Source organism: Triticum aestivum, chromosome 5A (genome assembly GCF_018294505.1).
Source record: "Triticum aestivum cultivar Chinese Spring chromosome 5A, IWGSC CS RefSeq v2.1, whole genome shotgun sequence".
Taxonomy (NCBI): domain Eukaryota; kingdom Viridiplantae; phylum Streptophyta; class Magnoliopsida; order Poales; family Poaceae; genus Triticum; species Triticum aestivum.
Genome location: NC_057806.1, coordinates 235521448 through 235544169, shown reverse-complemented (window position 1 = coordinate 235544169; position 22722 = coordinate 235521448).

The following is a 22722-nucleotide window of genomic DNA, read 5'->3' as shown; positions in this document are numbered from 1 at the left end:
GTAAGCTCATTGAGAGGTGCAGCAATGGTGCTGAAATCTCTCACAAAACGCCTATAGAATCCAGCGAGGCCAAGAAAACTCCTCACGTGTGTGACTGTTTTGGGCTGCGGCCAACTCTCAATAGCTTCAATCTTGACTTTATCAACTTCAATTCCCTGTGGAGTAACAACATAGCCAAGAAAAGATACTCGGTCGGTGCAAAAGGTGCACTTCCCAAGGTTACCAAACAAACGTGCATCACGTAGAGCAATAAAAACAGCACGTAAATGTTCCAAATGTTCTTCCAAAGATCTGCTATAAATCAATATGTCATCAAAGTAAACTACCACAAATCGTCCAATGAAAGCACGTAAAACTTCGTTCATTAATCTCATGAAAGTACTAGGTGCATTAGTTAACCCAAAAGGCATGACTAACCACTCATATAATCCAAACTTAGTTTTAAATGCTGTTTTCCATTCATCTCCCAATTTCATACGAATTTGATGGTAGCCACTACGCAAATCAACTTTGGAGAATATTGTAGAGCCACTCAATTCATCAAGCATATCATCTAGCCTAGGAATAGGATGACGATAACGAATAGTAATATTATTAATGCCTCTACAATCAACACACATACGTGATGTACCATCCTTTTTCAGCACTAGAATAATAGGAATAGCACAAGGACTAAGGGATTCGCGTATATACCCTTTGTCGAGAAGCTCTTGTACTTGACGCATAATCTCCTTCGTCTCCTCTGGATTGGTACGGTATGGTGCACGGTTTGGCAGTGAAGCACCGGGAATTAAGTCAATCTGATGCTCAATCCCTCGAATAGGCGGTAATCCCGGTGGCACGTCTTGTGGAAAAACGTCAGCGAACTCCTGCAAAATGTTAGTGACAGCAGGAGGCAAAGAGGAAGGCACGTCCTCGAATGAAAATAATGCCTCTTTGCACACAAAAGCATAGCAAACAGATTTGCTGAAATCTAGCTCATCAATATCAGATTTGGTGGCAAATAAACATGCACATTTCAATTTAATTTCAGAAGCAACACTAGATGGTTTATTATTAGGCTTCATTTGTTGCTCAAATTCTTTTGCCACAATCTGATTTTCACTCTTATTCTTCTCCTGTTGTGCTTTATTAGCTCTATTAATATCATCTTTCAAAATGGAATCAGGAGTCATAGGAAGCAAAGTAATATTTTTATCCTTATGAACAAGAGTATAGTGATTGTTTCTACCATGGTGTACAGAATTTTTATCAAATTGCCATGGTCTACCAAGTAATAAGGAACATGCTTGCATAGGTACCACATCACAATCAACATAATCAGCATATGTAGAGATACTAAAATGCACACGAACAGTACGTGTTACCTTAACCTTGCCGCTGTTGTTGAACCATTGGATGTAGTAAGGATGTGGATGTGGTCTTGTGGTGAGAGAAAGCTTCCCCACCATCTCCATGCTAGCCAAGTTGTTGCAGCTCCCTTCGTCTATTATGACGCGCACAGAATGTTCCTTCACAACTCCCTTGGTATGGAACAAATTGTGTCTCTGATTTTGCTCAGCTTGTGTGACCTGCACACTCAAAACACGTTGAGCAACTAAACATTCATACCTGTCAGCGTCTTCAGGAGGCATGTATTGCGTCTCATGATCAGAATCATCTCCACCATGTTCTTCACGTGTAATAAGAGCCAATGTCTCCTCATCATAGTCACTAGCGGACTCATATCCACCATCCGCGGTAGCAATCATCACACGCGGAGATTTGCATTCCCTCGCATAATGACCTCCTCCCTTACAACCACGACAAATAATATCACTTGTGTGCCCTGTTGATGCCATGGAAGAAGAAGAACGCTGTGCAGGACCCGCAGGTGCGCTCTTGGAAGATAATGGTGGTTGTGCCTGTTTTATTGTATCACGGCTGGAGGTGGCACCGGATGGAGGTGCTGGTGCAGTTGAAGTAGAAGATGCACGTGGTGTCCATGATGAAGGTCGGCCTGCAGAAAAGTTAGTTCGCCCCAATGCTTGTCGATCCTGCACTTCACGTTCAGCTTTACAAGCAAGATGGAATAAACGAGTGATATTAGTATACTCCTTATAGTCTAGAATGGTCTGAATCTCTCTATTTAATCCACCCAGAAAACGTGCAAGCATAGCTTCATTCTCCTCAACAATACCACATCTAATCATGCCAGTTTGTAATTCCTGATAATATTCTTCTACAGAATTTTTCCCTTGTCTTAAACGCTGCAATTTTTGAAGCAATTCACGTTGATAATATGGTGGAACCCAACGCGTACGCATAGCAGTTTTCAAAGCAGCCCAAGTAGTTGGAATAGGATATAATCTACAATGTTCAGACCACCATACACATGCAAAACTAGTGAAAGCACAAACAGCAGCAGCAACTCGTCTCTCCTCAGGATATTGTAAACATGTAAATCGTTGTTCAGTTTCTAACTCCCAAGTAAGATATATATCAGGAACATATCTACCCTCAAATGGTGGAATATTCAATTTCAGTTTAGGAATATGGACATCATCTCGTACCTGAGGTGGTGGTGCAGGCCTACCATTACGAATATATACCTGAGGTCGACCTGCTGGTGGTGGTACAGGTGGCTGCACGTAGTGTTGATTTTGATCAACCTCATCCTCATAATCTCCCACATAATCATCCTCCTCCGCATCAGCAGCAGGAGCCACAGAAGTATCAACAGCAGCACCAACAGTTTGGCCAAACGCAAGAGGAACACGGCTTGCTCGGCGGAGGTCTGCTTCGCGACGTGGAGGTAGTCGTTGTTGTTATTGTTGGAGAGGTGCGTTAGGTGCAGCGGGTGGTGGTGGTGGAAGACGCGCGAGCAATTCATTAAACTTGTTATCGAGCTTTGTTTCGAACGTCTTCTCAAGGCCAGTGATCTTCTCCATGGCCTCTTCAAAATTGTTCAGCACATCTTGCACCTGTTCAGTCATCATTTGCTGAAACTTATCATGAAGCTCCTTGTTCGATAAATTCTCCCAGTCAATCTCGTCGGCTTGTGATCCTGGCATGGTTAGCAGCAATAGAAACACACAAGAATATGATCCTACAGACTACGAACAAGTGGTGGTGGTGGGTGTCACAAATCTGTTAAGCAAATCTCAAATTCTTACCAGTTCTTACCCAGCAGCAGGCAGTGATCAGCAACCGTTGTAGTCAAAAACTCTCAAAGCTTGGATAGAGCGATTACCAGGGAGAGTCAAACGCACGACGTAGATGTATGTGGAGCTGGGAAGGCTTATAATATGGTAGCAAAAAAAGGTCAGCAATAATCAATTCAGAGATGCAAAGTTGAATAAACGCTCAACGACGGTACTGTGCTGGTCCTAGGCTAGACTGTGCTAGAGACGCGAGCCTAGAACACTAACAAAATCACGGCGCGGCACGTAAACAAGGGAAAAGCACACTCTGAATTTTTTTTTCGCTCTTTTTTTTTGCGCTGCTTTTTTTTGCGAAAAATCACTATAATGGCGAGTGTCTCAAAACTCTTCCTAGCTCAAACTGACAGGATGGGCACGAAATTTTTCGACCAATTTTTTTTTTCGACTGCCCGGACCCAAAAACTGGAAACGGGTCAAAGAAAACTTCCTATAATGGCACCTGTCTCAAAACACTCAGAAACACCTAAAAATAGGATAGCCAGAATTTTTTTTCGAAAAATGCGTTTTCGAAAAATTTTGGGCCAGAATTTTTTTTTTCCGAAACCTACTCCGGCAAGGAAACACGAATCGGAATCTAGATGGATCCCGAAAACAAACCTAATAAGCAAAGAACTCGGATTGGTGGTGGATATATGGTGGTGGTATATGGCAGCGGTGGTGGTAGCGGTGGTAGTATATGGATATGGATCGGTGGTGGTATATGGACACGGATTGGTGGTGGTATATGGATACGGATTCGGAGCGGTGGCGGATAAGCGGTGGTGGTAGATGGCAGGGGCGATGATGATGGTGCGGCGGCGGCGTGACAACTTATGACCAGAACTCGAAACTCTAAAAGACTAGACTCTAAGACCAGCAACTAGACACGACGATGCAACCGCAAATTCAACAAAGCAAAACCCTAAAAAGATTATGCAAAGGCTCAGATTGGTTCGGATATGATGAACTAACCCTAATTTTTTTTTGTGTGGCTTTTTCGTGGACTGTAGGTATGAAGAACAGACTCGATCTAAACTACGAAAAACTGTAAAATCTCACCGAGAAACCTGGAAATCTGATACCACTTGATAGAGGCTAAGGTGTCCCGTCTTTCGATGAGATGATGGATATCGCTTTGGTGTAAGTCGACTTTGATGATCCGACTACGAACGTGCGAGGACGTCGCGCCTTAGCAATCGCTAAACCAACTCCGAGAGGTTATTGACCACGCCGGAGCACGATCAACCTGACCACGAGGGTCTGTTTCCTGCGAGCAAACGAAGAACAAGCAAGAAACTGAGATTGCAATCTGGATATTGCGAATATAAGATGAAAGCTTTATTGATCAAGGTGGGGTTCTGTGACGCCTTTGTCTGGTCGTTGAACACAAACGAAGTACGCGAAGTTGCAGCTATGGCGAACTTTTAATCTAAACAAAACCCAGAGTCTAAACGATGCCCTAAGGGCTGTATATATGGAGGAAGAGGGGGGAATTTCGTGGCCCTTGGTGGAGGGGTCCGAAATCAACCCTATCTCTTGTTTCCCCACACATACGGACTCTAAAAATAGCCTATACTTATGTATTTCGAAATTACATGGGCCTGGCCCAATAATAAGGTGACGCAGCACCTAAAATAGCCTCGGGACGAAATTTATGAAGTGACATCTTGTATATTTCGTCCAAGGCTTCATGCACCCATTATGGTGGCTTCAAAGTCCTGAAATCATCACTTGTAACTCCGTTCATGTTCCCCTTGCGCATGCCATCATCTCCATGCTTGTTCTTGCTCCAATGTTCATCCTTCTCCAAGCTAGGCCCTTCATTTGTAAGCAAAACAAATGTATCCAATTTAGGCAGCATCATATTCTCATGAACATTAGAATCATTACCAAGAAACGAAAGTACCTGGTAATTTAGTTGGCGTGCACGAGCTCTAGTAATTGGTCCAGTATGTATAGCAGCAGGGGCTGTGGGTGTAACAATTGTATTGATGTCCTCATCAATATCATTAGCCTTCCCAGCTCCACATACATCTACATTGTGCGTTTGACACCACCTGGCAATCGCTCTGTCCAATCTTTGAGAGTTTTGACTACAATGGTTGCAGATCACCACCTCCTGCTGGGTAAGAACTGTAAGAATTTGGGATTTGCTTGATGGATTTGTGACACCCCACCACCGCCATTTTCTAGTAGTGTGTAGGATCATATTCTCGTGTGTTTCTATTGCTGCTAACTATGGTAGGATCACAAGTCGATGTGACTGACTGGGAGAACATGACGAATAAGGAGTTGCATGATAAGTTTTGGCAAATGATGACTGAACAGGTGCAAGATGTGCTGAACAATTTTGAAGAGGCCATGGTTAAGATAACTGGCTTTGAGAAGATGTTCGAAACAAAGCTCTATAACAAATTTAATGAACTGCTTGTGCGTCTTCCAGAACCACCACCGGCTGCACCTGGCGCACCTCTACAACAACAACAACAACAACAACAACAACAACAACGATGACTACCTCCATGTCGCGAAACAGCCCTCTGCCGAGGGAGCCATGTCCCTCTTGAGCCTGGCCAAACTATTGGTGCTGTTGTTGATACTTCTGTGGCTCCTGCTGCCGATGCGGAGGAGGATGATTATGCAGGAGATTAGGAGGGTGAGGTTGATCAAAATCAGAACTATGTGCAACCACCAGCACCACAACCACCAGGTCGTCCACATGCAAATAATGGCAATGGCAGGGCTCTCCCTCAGGTACGAGATCATCACCATCTCCCTAAACTAAAATTGAATATTCCACCATTTGAGGGTAGATACGTTCCTGATATATATCTTACTTGGGAGTTAGAAACTGAACAACCTTTTACATGTTTACAATATCCCGAGGAGAGACATGTTCATGCTGCTGTTTGTGCTTTCACTAGTTTTGCATGTGTTTGGTGGTCTGAACATTGTAGATTATATCCTATTCCAGCTACTTGGGCTACTTTGAAAAATGCTATGCGTACTCGCTGGGTTCCACAATATTATCAACGTGAATTGCTTCAGAAATTGCAGCGTCTGAGAGAAGGAAAAAATTCTATAGAACAATTTTATCAGGAATTACAAACTGGTATGATTAGATGTGGTATTGTTGACGATAATGAAGCTATGCTTGAATGTTTTATGGGTGGATTAAATAAAGAGATTCGGACCATTCTAGAGTATAAGGAATATAATAATATCACTCGTTTATTCCATCTTGCTTGCAAAGCTAAACATGAAGTGCAGGATCGACAGGCATTGGCGTGAAATAACTTTTCTGCAGGTCGACCTTCATCATGGACACCGCGTGCATCCTCTACTTCCACATGTTCTGCTGCACCGGCACCTCCGTCAGCTGCCACCACCAACCATGATACAAGAAAGCAGGAACAACCACCACTATCTGCCAAGAGCACACCTTCTGGGCCTGCACAGAGCTCTTCTTCATCCATGGCATCAACAGGGCAAACACATGATATTATTTGTCCTCGTTGCAAGGGTGGAGGTCATTATGCGAGACAATGCCCATCTAAGTGTGTGATGATTGCTACTGAGGATGGTGGGTATGAGTCTGCTAGTTACTATGATGAGGAGACTTTGGCTCTTATTACTAGTGAAGAACATGGTGGAGATGATTCTGATCATGAGACGCAATACATGGATGCTGAGGATGCTGACAGGTATGAATGTTTAGTTGCTCAACTTGTTTTGAGTGTGTAGGTTACACAAGTTGAGCAAAATCAGATGCATAATTAGTTCCAAACAAAGGGAGTTGTCATGGAATGTTCTATTCGCGTCATCATAGATGGAGGGAGCTGCAACAACTTGGCTAGCATGGAGATGGTGGAGAAGCTATCTCTCACCACAAGACCACATCCACATCCTTACTACATCCAATGGTTCAACAACAGCGGCAAGGTTAAGGTAATACGTACTATTCGTGTGCGTTTTAGTATCTCTACATATGCTGATTATGTTGATTGTGATGTGGTACCTATGCAAGCATGTTCCTTGTTACATGGTAGACCATGGCAATTTGATAAAAAATCTGTACACCATGGTAGAAACAATCAGTATACTCTTGTTCATAAGGACAAAAATATTACTTTGCTTCCTATGACTCCTGATTCCATTTTGAAAGATGATATTAATAGAGCTAATAAAGTAAAACATGACAAACATAACAGTGAAAATCAGATTGTGGCAAAAGAATTTGAGCAACAAATGAAGCCTAATAATAAATCAACTAGTGTTGTTTCTGAAATTAAATTGAAAAGTGCATGTTTACTTGCCACCAAATGTGATATTGATGAGCTAGATTTTAGCAAATATGTTTGCTATGCTTTTGTGTGCAAAGAGGCATTATTTTCATTCGAGGACGTGCCTTCCTCTTTGCCCCATGCTGTCACTAATATTTTGCACAAGTTCGCTGATGTCTTCCCAAAATACATGACACCGGGATTACCACCTATTCGAGGGATTGAGCATCAAATTGACTTCATTCCCGGTGGATCGCTACCCAACCATGCACCATACCATACCAATCTAGAGGAGACGAAGGAGATTATGCATCAAGTACAGGAGCTGCTCGACAAAGGTTATATACGTGAATCTCTCAGTCCTTGTGATGTTCCTATTATACTCGTGCCTAAAAGGATGGTACGTCGCGTATGTGTCATGATTGTGGAGGCATTAATAATATTACTATTCGTTATCGTCATCCTATTCGTAGGCTAGATGACATGCTTGATGAATTGAGTGGCTCTACAATATTCTCCAAAGTTGATATGCGTAGTGGATACCATCAAATTCGTATGAAATTGGGAGATGAATGGAAAATGACATTTAAAATTAAGTTTGGATTATATGAGTGGTTAGTCATGCCTTTTGGGTTAACTAATGCACCTAGCACTTTCATGAGATTAATGAACAAAGTTTTACGTGCTTTCATTGGACGATTTGTGGTAGTATATTTTGATGATATACTAATTTATAACATATCTTTGGAGGAACATTTGGAACATTTACGTGTTGTTTTTATTGCTCTACGTGATGCATGTTTGTTTGGTAACCTTGGGAAGTGCACCTTCTGCACCGATCAGGTATCTTTTCTTGGATATGTTGTTACTCCACAGGGAATTGAAGTTGATAAAGCCAAGACTGAAGCAACTGAGAGTTGGCCGCAGCCCAAAACGGTCACACAAGTGAGGAGTTTTCTTGGACTCACTGGTTTCTATAGGCGCTTTGTGAGAGATTTTAGCACCATTGCTGCACCTCTCAATGAGCTTACAAAGAAGGATGTGCCTTTTGTTTGTGGTACCACACAGGAAGAAGCCTTCATGGTATTGAAAGATAAGTTGACACATGCTCCTTTACTCCAATTTCCTGATTTTAATAAGACTTTTGAGCTTGAATGTGATGCTAGTGGAATTGGACTAGGAGGTGCATTATTACAATATGGAAAACCTGTTGCATACTTTTCTGAAAAATTGAGTGGTCCAAGTCTGAACTATTCTATTTATGATAAAGAATTATATGCTCTTGTTCGGACCTTACAAACATTGCAACATTATTTATGGCCCAAAGAATTTGTTATACATTCTGATCATGAATCTTTGAAACATATTAGAAGTCAAGAAAAATTGAATCGTAGACATGCTAAATGGGTTGAATTCATTGAGACTTTCCCTTATGTCATTAAACACAAGAAGGGCAAAGAAAATGTTATTGCTGATGCATTGTCTCGTTGTTATACTATGCTTTCACAACTTGACTTTAAAATATTTGGTTTGGAGGCCATCAAATATCAATATGTGCATGATGCTGAAGTTAAAGATGTATTGGAGAATTGTAAAGAAGGTAGAACATGGCACAAGTTCGTCGTTAACGATGGAATTGTGTTTCATGCTAACAAGCTATGCATTCCAGCTAGCTCTGTTCGTCTTTTGTTGTTGCACGAGGCGCATGGAGGAGGATTAATGGGACACTTTGGCGTGAAGAAGACGGAGGATGTACTTTCTACACATTCTTTTGGCCAAAAATGAGACGGTATGTTGAGCGTTTTGTTGCTCGCTGCACTACCTCTCAAAAAGCTGAGTCACGACTCAATCCTCATGGTTTATATATGCCTTTGCCTGTACCTAGTGTTCCTTGGGAGGATATATCTATGGACTTTGTTTTAGGTTTACCTCGAACAAAGAAGGGGAGGGATGGCATATTTGTTGTCGTGGATAGATTCTCGAAAATGGCATACTTTATACCATGTCATAAAAGCGATGATGTTGTTAATGTTGCTGATTTATTCTTTCATGAAATTATTCACTTGCATGGTGTGCCAAATACTATTGTTTCAAATCATGACACTAATTTTCTTAGGCACTTTTGGAGATGTATATGGGCTAAGTTGGGGACTAAATTGCTTTTTAGTACTACTTGTCACCCCAAACTGATGGTCAAACTGAAGTAGTCAATAGAACTTTGTCTACTATGCTTAGGGCTGTTTTGAAGAATAATAAGAAAATGTGGGAGGTGTGCATGCCTCATATTGAATTTTCTTATAATCGTTCGTTGCATTCTACTACTAAGATGTGCCCTTTTGAAATTGTGTATGGTTTCCTACCTCATGCACCTATTGATTTGTTACCTCTTCCATCTTCAGAGAAGGTTAATTTTGATGCTAAAGAACGTGCTGAATTGATTTTAAAAATGCATGAGTTAACTAAGGAAAACATTGAGCGTATGAATGCTAAATTTAAACTTGCTGGAGATAAGGGTAGAAAACATATTGTGTTTGCCCCTGGGATCTTGTTTGGTTACATTTGCATAAGGATAGATTTCCTAATTTGCGTAAATCAAAGCTAATGCCATGTGCTAATGGTCCTTTTAAGGTGTTAGAGAAAATAAATGATAATGTATATAAACTTGAGCTACCTGCAAATTTTTGGGGTTAGTCCCACTTTTAACATTGCAGATTTGAAGCCTTATTTGGGTGAGGAAGATGAGCTTCCGTCGAGGATGACTTCATTTCAATAAGAGGAGGATGATGAGGACATCAATACCATTGTTACACCCACATCCACTTCTGCTATACATATTGGACCAATTACTAGAGCTCGCGCATGCCAATTAAATTATCACATACTTTCGTTTCTTGGTAATGATTCTAATGTTCATGAGAATATGATGCTGCCAAAATTGGATACATTTGTTTTGCTTATAAATGAAGGGCCTAGCTTGGAGAAGGATGAACATTGGAGCAAGAACACGCATGGAGATGATGGCATGCGCAAGGGTAAAAAGAACGGAGTTTCAAGTGATGATTTTAGGACTTTGAAGCCACCATAATGAGTGCATGAAGCCTTGGACCAAATATACAAGAAGCCACTTCATAATTTTCGTCCAGAGGTTATTCTAGGTGTTGCGTCACCTTATTATTGGGCCAGGCCCATGTATTTTCAAAATACTTAAGTATAGGCTGTTTTTAGTGTCCGCATGTGTGGGAAACAAGGGTTAGGGTTGGTTTCGGACCCCTCCTCCGAGGGCCACGAAATCCCCCCTCTTCCTCCATATATACAACCCTTAAGGCGTCATTTAGACTTTGGGTTTTGTTTAGATTAAAGTTCGCCATAGCTGCAACTTCCCATACTTCGTTTGTGTTCAACAACCAGACAAAGGCATCACAGAACCCCACCTTGATCAATAAAGCTTTCCTCTTATATTCGCGATATCCAGATTGCAATCATTGTTTCATGCTTGTTCTCTATTTGCCTGCAGGAAACAGACCTTCATGGTCAGGTTGATCGTGCTCCAGCGTGGTCAATAACCTCTCGGAGTTGGTTTAGCGATTGCTAAGGCACGACGTCCTCGCACGTTCATAGTCGGATCATCAAAGTCAACTTCCTCCAAAATGATAGCCACCATGTCATCGAAAGACGGGACACCTTAGCCTCTATCAATATTCCAAGAACGGTTGGAAAACCCAGGCTATTGCACATTTTAATGTACCTTCATAATGTGTAAGCATACCTTTCAGTCTGTCTTTCATTCCAGATAGATCAGATATAGCATCATCACGAGAAGATGCAGTCTTAGTGTCGCTGGGGTCAGCTAATGCATAGCTACTCTTGTTCAGTTTTGTCGCACAACAAACAACATCATCCATGCCCACCTCCCCTCCCATCTGCTGGCTATCTGCCAGTGTTAGAGTCTTCTGCATCATCATTGACTCATCAACATCCTTTCGAACAGCCGGATAAATATCCTTCTTCAAGTTTTCAAACAATGCATTCTGCTTCATTTCACTCTTTGCTTTTTTCATGCTAAGCCTCTCTTCTTTGCTGAGTGTGAAAGCACTCTTGTGCGGGACATTAACACCTATACCCCTGGCACGGCCAGGGGGCTCTTTTGTCTCCAGAGCAATGGACAGAATGTCACATGGCCCTGAGTTCCCGTAGAACCTTCCAGGGATCTTGGAAGCCTCTACCATCACTTCATACAGTTTGGCGTCAAGTGCGTTTTCAAAGTAATAAGTTCCGTCATGACGCCTCTTTGCACGTGCCCGCAAGTAGTCTCTAGCGTGTTCGCCCCTAATTTCACTAAAGGATGGATTCCCACCCACCGCTACTGCTTCTTTGTCCTCCTGTTCCCATATCAGTTTCATGCCGTAGTATCCTGCCACACCCATACGGTGGGGGTGTATATTCTTCTTCTGAAGTTCTGATTGCTTGAAACTCTTCTCAGCAAACTCTGGAGATGCCCCGACCCTTTTGAATTCTGCCCTGTCTTCCTTTGTAATTTGGGGGTATGCGGGGATTGGGTCCTTGCCTTCACTCAAGTACTTCTTGTACAACACGTGCTTCCAATTTCTCCAAGCATCCCTAGCCTTCTTCAGTGCAGCGTGTTCCACCTGCATTCTCCATTGCTCTGGAACGTTGAAGTGATCCATGATATCCCGGACTATCATTCGCCATGTTTCTATGTCAGCCTTCCGAAACCCCGACAGATTAGTGTTGAGCCTTGCCCTGCCAACAAATCCACACACACTCTTGAACCTCATGTGTGCTTTATCTGGTTTAGTTGGAGCCTAGGACTTTAAGTCAATCTTGGTAACTTCATATACACCTTTAGGCTGGTGTGTGGGCTTCCTTGGAGCGTTCCTCCATGTCCTGACCGGAAGGGTAATTGTTGTAGCTCTATCCCGTTCAAGACTACTTGATCCCTCACAATCTGCTGAAGACGTGGGGTTGTCCGAATCAGATGAAGATACATGGCCTGAATGAGTGCTGTTGCTGCTACTCGGCATCGATAGAGAACACATGAGAAACCCAGGAAAGGAGGATAAGCATAAAACTAACAACTTGGTATCAAGCTTTCTAAACATGCCATGCAATAATTTAGAAAATGTACGACTAATTTGTTAAGTTTGTGTGACTCGGACGCCCGCGATCTGTAAATAGGAAGTAACTTATTGGAACAAATACAACTTATATGTAGTAAGGAAGGTAGATAATGAAAATATATACACTCTCCGTTATTTCATAGCCAATTTGGGGACATACGGAACGAAATTGGAAGATGGATTGCGAGGAAATATGCCTCACCGCGATGGAGAGCAGTAACTAACAGGCTTCTTAATGCAAATTCGGCCGGACCACAGGAGAGGCGAGGGTTACTGCATCGATATGCCTGAGGGTGGCTGGCGAGCAAACGAAGACAGCGGGGCACAGGCCGCCGCATGTTGGGAACAGCAGTGGGGGTAGGCTTGACGTCGAAGAGCGGGCGCATAGTCGGGGTGAGCACGGCATTGCCGGAGAGGGTTCTGTTGTGGATCTGGTGGGAGGGGGGAGCTGGCGAAGGAGATTGCGTGGACTAGTTGAGTGAAACGTGGGCGGACGGTGGGGGGTGTTGGGGACTCCGGGTGTTGGCGACCTAGGTGAAAAGGGTGAAAAATATCCCTGGTCACCGTCGGTGTCAAAACCGGCGGATCTCGGGTAGGGGGTCCCAAATTGTGCGTCTAAGGTCGACGATAACAAGAGACGGGGGACACAATGTTTACCCAGCTTCGGGCCCTCTCTATGTAGGTAATACCCTACTTCCTGCTTGATTGATCTTGATGAATATGAATATTACAAGAGTTGATCTACCACGAGATCATAATGGCTAAACCCTAAAAGTCTAGCCTGTCTGACTATGATTATTAGGATTTATCTACGGACCTAGCCCCCAGTTTATGTAGACACCGGAGGGATCTAGGGTTACATAAGGTCGGTTACAGAGAAAGGAATCTTCATATTTGGTCCCCAAGCTTGCCTTCCACGCCAAGGAGAGTCCCATCCGGACACGGGTAGAGTCTTCAGCATTTGTATCTTCATGGCCCATCAGTGCAGCCCATATCCAGCAGGTCGGACGCCCGAGGACCCCTTAGTCCAGGACTCCCTCAGTAGCCCCTGAACCAGACTTCAATGACGTGGTGTCCGGCGCGCAGATTGTTTTTTAGCATTGCAAGGCGGGTTCCTCTTTCCGAATACTCCAAGATAGTCTTCGGTCGTAATGAACGTGTCCGGATCTACAACACAAGTACGACACACAACCACAGAGAATATAATATTTGCACGAGTCCAATCCGCTGACAGTCCTTTTGTAATGTGACATCACGTCTACTTGGTCATCATTTCGAACCGTTTTCCGTCTGCCGTTCCATGTTTCGAGACGCGTTTTTAATAGGCGCGTCTTGTCGAAGCAGAGATCATGTCCCCTTATTGCAGGATTCTCATCAATGCATGGGTAATATAACCCTGCTGTTTACACAACCCTTGGGAACAGGCAAGTTTTAAGGCTAGTGGGGAGGCGCTTAATATCCACTTCCTTTATAAGGGGATAAGGACACCCTTTCTTCACCCACGCCTTCTCTCTCTGCCCTTCCATTCTCGAGCTCCAGGGCCCAAGTTCTCATCTTTTCCGCCTCAAGAAGGCCCTCAGCCATGTCCGGATCTGGAGGGCAAGGCAAGTGGATGGCCTCCTCCCTTAGGGAGAAGGACATCACCAAGCTTCGGGAGGCTGGGTATCTGGTGAAAGAAATCTCCCATCGGCTTCCAGCTAAGGGGCAAATCATCCCCACCCCGAAGCCCAACGAGAGGGTGGTGTTCATCCCTCATTTCGTCCTCGGGTTAGGGTTTCCTCTCCACCTTTTCACCCACGGTCTTATGTTCTATTACGGGCTAGATTTCCATGATCTAGCCACAAACTCCTTCCTCAACATCTCGGCATTCATTGTCGTGTGTGAGGCCTTCCTCCACATCCAACCCCACTTCGGAATGTGGCTCAATATTTTCAATGGGAAGCCGAAGGTGGTGGACGGTCAGCACGCGGAGTGCGGAGGCGCCATGGTGAGCAAGATGCCCAATATCACGTGGCCCCATGGTACTTTTGTGGAGACCGTCAAGGAGTGGCAAAAACTGTGGTTCTACATCACAAAGCCCCGAGCCGCCACCTGGGCTGCGACATCCGAATTCAAGTTCGGATCCCCAATGCGGCTCACCTCCTAGATAGAGAAGGACCCGAACTGGTCCTCATCTGACGAGCTGATAGCGCTGCAAACGCGCACTCAAAGCATGGTCGATAAAAACGTCAGGCTCGTCGACGTAATCTAGGTGATGCTAGTTCGTCGGATCCTCCCATGCTAGAGCTGAAGCTCCCCCTTATGGGTATTCAACCCAAAGAAGTACAGAACTTTGGAAAGGCTCTTCGGAACCACTCACGATGATGCCTGGAAGTTGCTCTTTAAGGGCAGCGAGACGCCGCCCACAATAGACTCGGACCGCGAGCACGATATTACCCATTCTGCCAATGCGGTAAGCCTTTCACGTCTCCAGAAGCATCCTCTACTTCCTTGTTTCAAGGAGGATATCTAAACCTTATCACTATTGTTTTTTCCAGGTATGGACGGAGAGGGTGGAGCGGATTCACTGTTCAGCTCCGCTGCTTGAGGAGCCAGTCATCCCGCTTCTGGCGAAGATGCTGGTGCCTGCAGCCTATAAGGAGCCATAGAAGAAGGCCAAGAAGAAGGCAAAGGGGGTCTGAAGTGGCTCCCGCCGCAAGGGAGCTTCGTACGTATCGTCCGAAGACAAGACTCGCTCCTCCGCCGCCGAAGATGATGACAAGGAGGAGGAAGAGAACACTTCTCCCCTTGATGGGGGGAGGAAGAAGAGGGCGGCCTCCACAAATCTGGAGGCGGAGGTGCCCAAGAGGGGGAAGAGTCCCCTTGCAGATAACTCCGCGTGGGACGTCGACCGCAGCCCGGAGCAGAGTCCCCGAAACAAGCCTCCGGCCGCGTAGTAAGTACTTGTCGGGACCCCGACTCAATGCCACATCGATCTAGCATGTAACACCTCATATCACTTTGCGGCCTCACGCAAGGTATCCCCACGGGTGTCGCCTTACCTTTGCCCGGGACCGTTTGCGCGTTTTGGCACACGTATATGATGGTGTCGCTAGCATCCATATGATAAAGAGCCCGGGCTGACATGGCTAGTCGTAAACCCAACGTGGCACTAACTTACAGGGACAGGCATCCATGACCAAGCATCGAACGTGTCGGTCATCAGCGAGTGAATCCAGTCTGTAGCACTGGGCTAACAGGACTCCGGTGAACCGGGCTGTAGCGGGCTAACAGGACTCCGGTATTCATCGCGTGACATTTCCCCGAAGGGACAGACACAGGAACGAAGAAGGACACATGCCGGCCAGCCCAAGTGTTCCGGAGCAGTAGCAAGCTACCAGGGCTCAGTGGAAGCACTAGGAGACATTTCCCGGTAAGAGAGACTACTAAGGATAAACAACTAGATAGTCAGATCCCACACATAGCAATACACATTACACGTACGCATAACATGCAAGTATGTGCTGTACAACATGGCATCACAGCATAACTCAACAACTCATATAGATAAAGGCTCAGAAGAGCCATCATAGCATTTATTGTAACAGGGGTCACAAGACCCATCATACAGAGCATACAAGCAACAAGAGGAAGCATTACATGTCTGGGTACAGACATCTACAAATGAAAAAGGCTGAAAGCCTGACTATCTACAACATCCGATCAAGATCGTAGCTGAGGTACTAGCTACTAGTCGAAGTCCATGAGAACCCTAGTAAGACCGAAGTCTCCGCTGCAAAACATAAATAAAGCAACATGAGTACAAAGGTACTCAGCAAGACTTACATCAGATCCTACCATACATGCATCTGTATCAAGAGGTAATGTGGGGTTTAGTTGCAGCAAGCCAGCTTTGACTCTGTGGCTATCCTGTTCTACGACTACCAGAAACTCTGGAGGTGAAACAACGTACACGAGTCCACTAATCACCACACAATACACTATTATGGATTCATCCCCGTCTCCCTACGAGAAGGCCATCCATAGCACTCACACTTGTCTTGAGCATTTTAGGGTATCCACTTGAAGTTGTCTATGTACCATGTAAGCATCCAAGAAGTCCATAACCGCGGACTCGGCTATTCGAATAGATCATGTTAACCCTGCAGGGGTGTACTTCTTCACACACGCTCTCGCCACTTACCGCCATGTACACGTCATGTATCTCGGCAACCTTCAAGCGGAAGCCTGGCGAGGGTGTCGGCCACGACCTGACTAACCACACAAGACTCTAGCCCAGGTTTATCGCCTATTCGGGTTCCATCCGCAAGGAGATCCGGCCGGGGTGTCGCTCACGGCCCCAAACGATGTGTACAGGGTTCCCGAGCCCACCATCCGGGTGCCACTCGGTACACCAGGCCACGTGTGCCTAGTCTGTCCCAAGCCCACCCTGCCGGGTGCCACTTGGTAGAAAAATAGCACTACCTACAAACACCAGAAACTAGTTGCGATTCCTGGACAGAGATCAAGTCGGTTAATAAGTCGAGAGGGCTTGGAGCGCCCGGAGCCCAATGTGTGGTAGTATCGAGTCATTGGACAACATACATAGAACTCGGTGCTTAAGGACGGTTCCAGTGAGACAACCCACCATGTACTCCTACATGGCCTCTCACCGCTACCTTTACCAAATCGTGTTCACACTCTTAACTCTCAGCATCAGAACATATCGTAACACTCCAATTCATTCCCAATGAATCAGACCTGACACAACTCTAAGCAATAGCAGGCATAGCATGGTAGGAACACATCAGTGGCTTCAATCAACTCCTACACATGCTAGTGGGTTTCAACTATTTACTGTGGCAATGACAGGTCATGCAGAGGAATGGGTTCAACTACCGCAACACAAAGTAGCAGATGAACCGTTGTTGTCCTAATGCAATAACTGAGAGCAGGAGCGAGAGAGTAGGGTTTTATCGAAATGAACAAGGGGGTTTGCTTGCCTGGTAAATCAACAAGGGAGGCACTGCTTCACAGACAGGTACTCTGGAACGTCTCCGGAGCAGGACCTATCGAGAAGGAACGGTGCCTGCAATCAATACACAATCATATGCAACAATATGATGCATGAACATGGCATGTAGATGTGATGCTGTTTGAGCTAATGCAACTAGTAAACATTTGGTTTGAAGTCCATTTGAACCAAAGGTTCAAATGCATAACTAAATTAAGTCTCTTATATATGCCATAATGTGTTTTCCCATATTCAGCATGTATAAGTTGGTTTTTCATGCATGAAACTAGTACAGATGGAAAGATTGCATTTTTCTGATAATTTTTCATATATAAATTATTTTAATCTGAGCTACGGTTGAATTGATATGAATTTTTGAAGTTTAAAACAATTTCTGGAATTTTCTGATTAAATTTAATTCCAGAAATCATATTATTGCGCCAGCATGACGTCAGCACGACGTCAGCGGTCAACTGGGCTGGTCCGGGTCAAACCTGACGTGTGGGGTCCACACGTCAGTGACAGGGGGTTAAACAGGGGTTAAATTAAGTTAATTAAAAGGTTAGGGGCCACCGGGGCCCACATGTCAGCCTCAGGGGGTTAATTAACAGTGATTAGCACTAAGCTAATCACCTGCCGATGGGGCCCACTCGTCAGGCCGGCGAGGTCGTCGGCGGCGACCTCTGGACGCGGCGGCGTCCGCGAAACAGGCCACGGGGGCGGCGTCGGAGAGCACCGGGGCGTAGCCCGGGCTCTCGCGCATCTGTGGGACAGGTGGCAGGAGCGGGGAAGGCCGGAGCTCGCCGGAGCAAAGCTCGCGGCGGCGGCCGGAGCTCGGCTTCGAGCGGGAACGGGCTGCGGGGCACGGGGAGGCCACCTGAGGGGCTCGGCGGCACCCTCGTGGCACTGGGAGCGCGATGGAAGGCTCGGTTTGGGCGGAGGCGGGCCGAGACGGCGGCGGCGACATGGACGGCGGCGAGAGGCTTCGGTCGTGGTGGGGAACGGCGCTACGGCGCGGAAACGAGGGGGAGAAGAGAGGGGAACGGCGGCGGAGCTCACCGCGGACCTCCAGGGCTGCTCGTTGTGGCCGGGGACGCGTTGGAGACGGCGAATCGGAGTCGGCGGTCGACGGCGTCCGAGGAGGAAGACGATGGCGACGGCGGCTACACAGGGCGTCCGGAGGTTCGTGGCTCGACGAGGAGGTGGAGGGGGTTGTGGCGGAGCTCGAAAGCGTGTCGGGGAGGCGAGGGGAGGCCGGTGGCGATGGCTATGGCGAACGGCGGCGACCGACGCGTTCGGACACGGGAGAGAGAGAGCGAGGGAGAGGAGAGGAAGAATCGGGGGAGAGTGAGAGGGTACGGGGGGGCTGCGTGGCGTCGTCCGGCGTCCCAGGGCGACGAGGAGGCTCCAGGCAAGCAGGGAGGGAGGTGGCGTGGCGCGGTGGCGCGCGCGCGCCGGGCACGCTCCCCTCCCTCCGTCGAGGACGAAGACGACAGAGGAGGGGGCGGGCTGGGCCGCCTGCTGGCTGGGCCGGCCTGCTGCTGGGCTGCACAGGGGGGGAGCCCCAGGTAAGCTTCTCCTTCTTTTATTTATTTTTGTTTTCTAATTTCTGACATTTGTTTTGATTTAAATAAAATATTAAATCATTTTATTACCTTATGCCAATTTTTGCAGGAGCTAGATATATTATTCCAGAGCTCCCCAAAAGGTGGCATAATTTTTGGACATATATTAATATATATAACTAATATATTTCCAATGCAAATATTTGTGCATTAATTCCAAATGCCCAAAATAAATAGGTATGAGCTCTTAAAAATATTGGTTTGATTTTTATCTCTGTCCAATATTTTCAGGGAGCAACACGAGCATTTTCTTGGACCCTTTTGGAGAAATTTTTATTTGGGTCATTTTCAAAAATGATTCTGAGGGTTCCACCAATCCTCATTTCAAATTTAAATGAAATTTAAATATGATGCACAAATGGCTAGCTAGTCTAAGTCATACCAGACTAGGGATGTGACAACTCACCCCCTCTTGAAAAAATCTCGTCCCGAGATTCAAGGGTTGACGAAAAGAAAGCGGGGTACTCCAGTCGAAGACGATCTTCTCGCTCCCAAGTAGCTTCTCTCTCGGAATGATGAGACCACTGAACTTTGAGAAACTTGATGTTCTGACGTCGAGTGACACGCTCTGCTTGATCAAGAATGCGAACCGGGTACTCTCGGTATGTGAGGTTATCTTGGAGATCAAGCGTTTCATGGTCCACTCCGCGGATGGGATCCGAGAAGCAACGCCTGAGTTGAGATACGTGGAAGACATCATGAATTCGAGAAAGATGTGGGGGTAGTTCCAATTGGTAGGCAACCTCTCCTCGTTTAGCGAGAATACAAAAAGGACCAATGTAACGAGGAGCCAACTTGCCCTTGATACCGAAACGATGGGTACCCTTCAAAGGAGTAACCCGAAGGTAAGCTTGGTCGCCAATTTCATAAGTCATATCCTTATGATGACGATCATACTGACTCTTTTGCCGAGATTGGGCTGTTTTCAAATTCTCATGAATGATGCGAACTTGCTCTTCTGCCTCCTGGATCATGTCCGGTCCAAAGAATTGTCTTTCACCGGTTTCTGACCAGTTCAAAGGTGTTCGACATCTTCGTCCATAGAGAACCTCAAAAGGAGCTTTCTTGAGGCTGGATTGGTAGCTATTGTTATAAGCAAACTCGGCGAAAGGAAGACATTTCTCCCAATCCATACCGAATGAGATAACGCAAGCTCTGAGCATGTCTTCGAGAATTTGATTGACCCGTTCCACCTGACCACTCGACTGAGGGTGGAAAGCGGTACTGAAGGAAAGATGGGTTCCCATGGTAGTTTGGAAACTCTCCCAGAAATGAGAAGTGAAAAGACTGCCACGGTCTGAATTGATCTCTAGTGGAACACCATGCAGTGACACTATTCGAGAAATATATAAGTCAGCAAGCTGACTAGCAGTGATATTTTCTCGAACAGGAAGGAAGTGAGCCACTTTGGAAAGACGATCAACGACTACGAAGATAGCGTTATTCCCTCTCTTGGTCCTGGGAAAGCCGGTGATGAAGTCCATACCAACTTTATCCCATTTCCATTCAGGAATAGCTAAAGGCTGAAGGGTGCCAGCAGGCCTTTGATGCTCTGCCTTAACGCGACGACAAACGTCACATTTAGCAATGAACTCAGCGATTTCTCTCTTCATCCTAGTCCACCAGAACCTCTGGCGTAGGTCCTGATACATCTTAGTACTACCGGGATGAATCGTGAGAGGAGATTCATGCGCCTCCTTAAGAATCAGTTGTCGAAGATGTTGATTCTTGGGAACCACCAAGCGATTCTCAAAGAAAACAACACCACGATCATTCATAGTGAAACATCCACCAACTCCCTTCTTAATGTTTCTCTTGATCCGGGAAATTCCTGTGTCTTGCTTTTGAGCAGCGATAATCCGATCTTCAAGATCAGGTTTCGCCACCAAGGTAGAAAGAAATCCGCGAGGAGCTATGTGAAGATTAAGCTTACAGAATTCCTCATGGAGAAGTGGTTGGCCTTGCTGCAACATGAGATTGTTGCAATAGGATTTACGGCTTAGCGCATCAGCCATGACATTGGCTTTGCCTGGAGTGTAGGTAATCCCTAGATCATAATCTGTGATTAACTCCAACCAACGTCTTTGCCTAAGGTTCAGATCTGGTTGGGTGAAGATATACTTGAGACTCTGGTGATCAGTGTAGATCTCGCAACGTTTACCAAGGAGGTAATGTCGCCAGGTCTTGAGTGCATAGACTACGGCTGCAAGCTCTAGATCATGTGTAGGATAATTCTCCTCATGTGGATGCAACTGTCGAGATGCATAGGCAATCACATGACGATCCTGCATAAGAATGCAACCTAGTCCCTGTCGTGAGGCATCGCAGTAGATAATAAAGTCTTTAGTGAAATCCGGTGGCACAAGTATGGGAGCAGAAGTCAGGCGCCTTTTCAGTTCCTGAAAACTGTACTCACACTGTGGGGACCACTCGAACTTTTTATCTTTCTTGAGAAGTTCCGTGAGGGGTTTGGCTACTTTGGAGAAGTTTTCAACAAAGCGGCGACAATAGCTGGCTAGACCAAGGAAACTCCTAACTTGTTTAACGGTCTCAGGTGGGGTCCAATCGAGAACAGCTTGAACTCTCTCGGGATTGACAGCAATGCCCTTACCAGAGATTACGTGTCCTAAGTAGGTCACTTCTGGCAACCAAAATTCACACTTGGAGAACTTGGCATAAAGGCGGTGCTCTCTGAGTTTTTCTAAAACAAGTCTAAGATGTTCGGCATGCTCTTCCTCGTTCTTCGAGTAAATAAGAATATCATCGAGGTAAACCACGACGAACTTATCTAAGTACTCCATGAAGATCGAGTTCATCAAGCGGGAGAATGTGGCTGGGGCGTTGGTTAGGCCAAAGGACATGACGGTGTACTCATACTGACCATAACGAGTGACAAAGCTGTCTTGGGAATGTCCCCGTTTCTGATCTTAATTTGGTGGTATCCTAACCTTAAATCCATCTTGGAGAAGACTGAGGATCCAGCGAGCTGATCATACAGGTCGTTGATCCTGGGGAGCGGATACTTGTTCTTTATCATGACCAAATTAACGGGACGATAATCTACAACCATCCGGTCCGTACCATCTTTCTTCTTAACAAAGAGGACGGGGCAAGCCCAAGGAGAAGAACTAGGACGGATGAAACCCTTTTGCAAGGACTCATCGAGTTGTTTCTTAAGCTCGGCTAGTTCTAAGGGTGCCATCTTGTAAGGTCTCCGGGAGATTGGAGCTGTTCCTGGGATAAGATCTATGACGAACTCTACATCTCTGTCAGGTGGAACACCTGGCAGTTCCTCTGGAAAGACATCCGGAAAGTCACGGACTACCGGGATATCTTCAAGGTCTGGAAGGGGGCTGGCATTAAGAGAATAGAGCTGACGCTTTGCAACTCTAGTGGAGACGGTGACTATCTTGCCAGATGGGTGTGTAAGCTGAACAGATCTTGAGTAACAATCAATCTTGGCATGATGAGCTGTCATCCAGTCCATACCCAAGATGATGT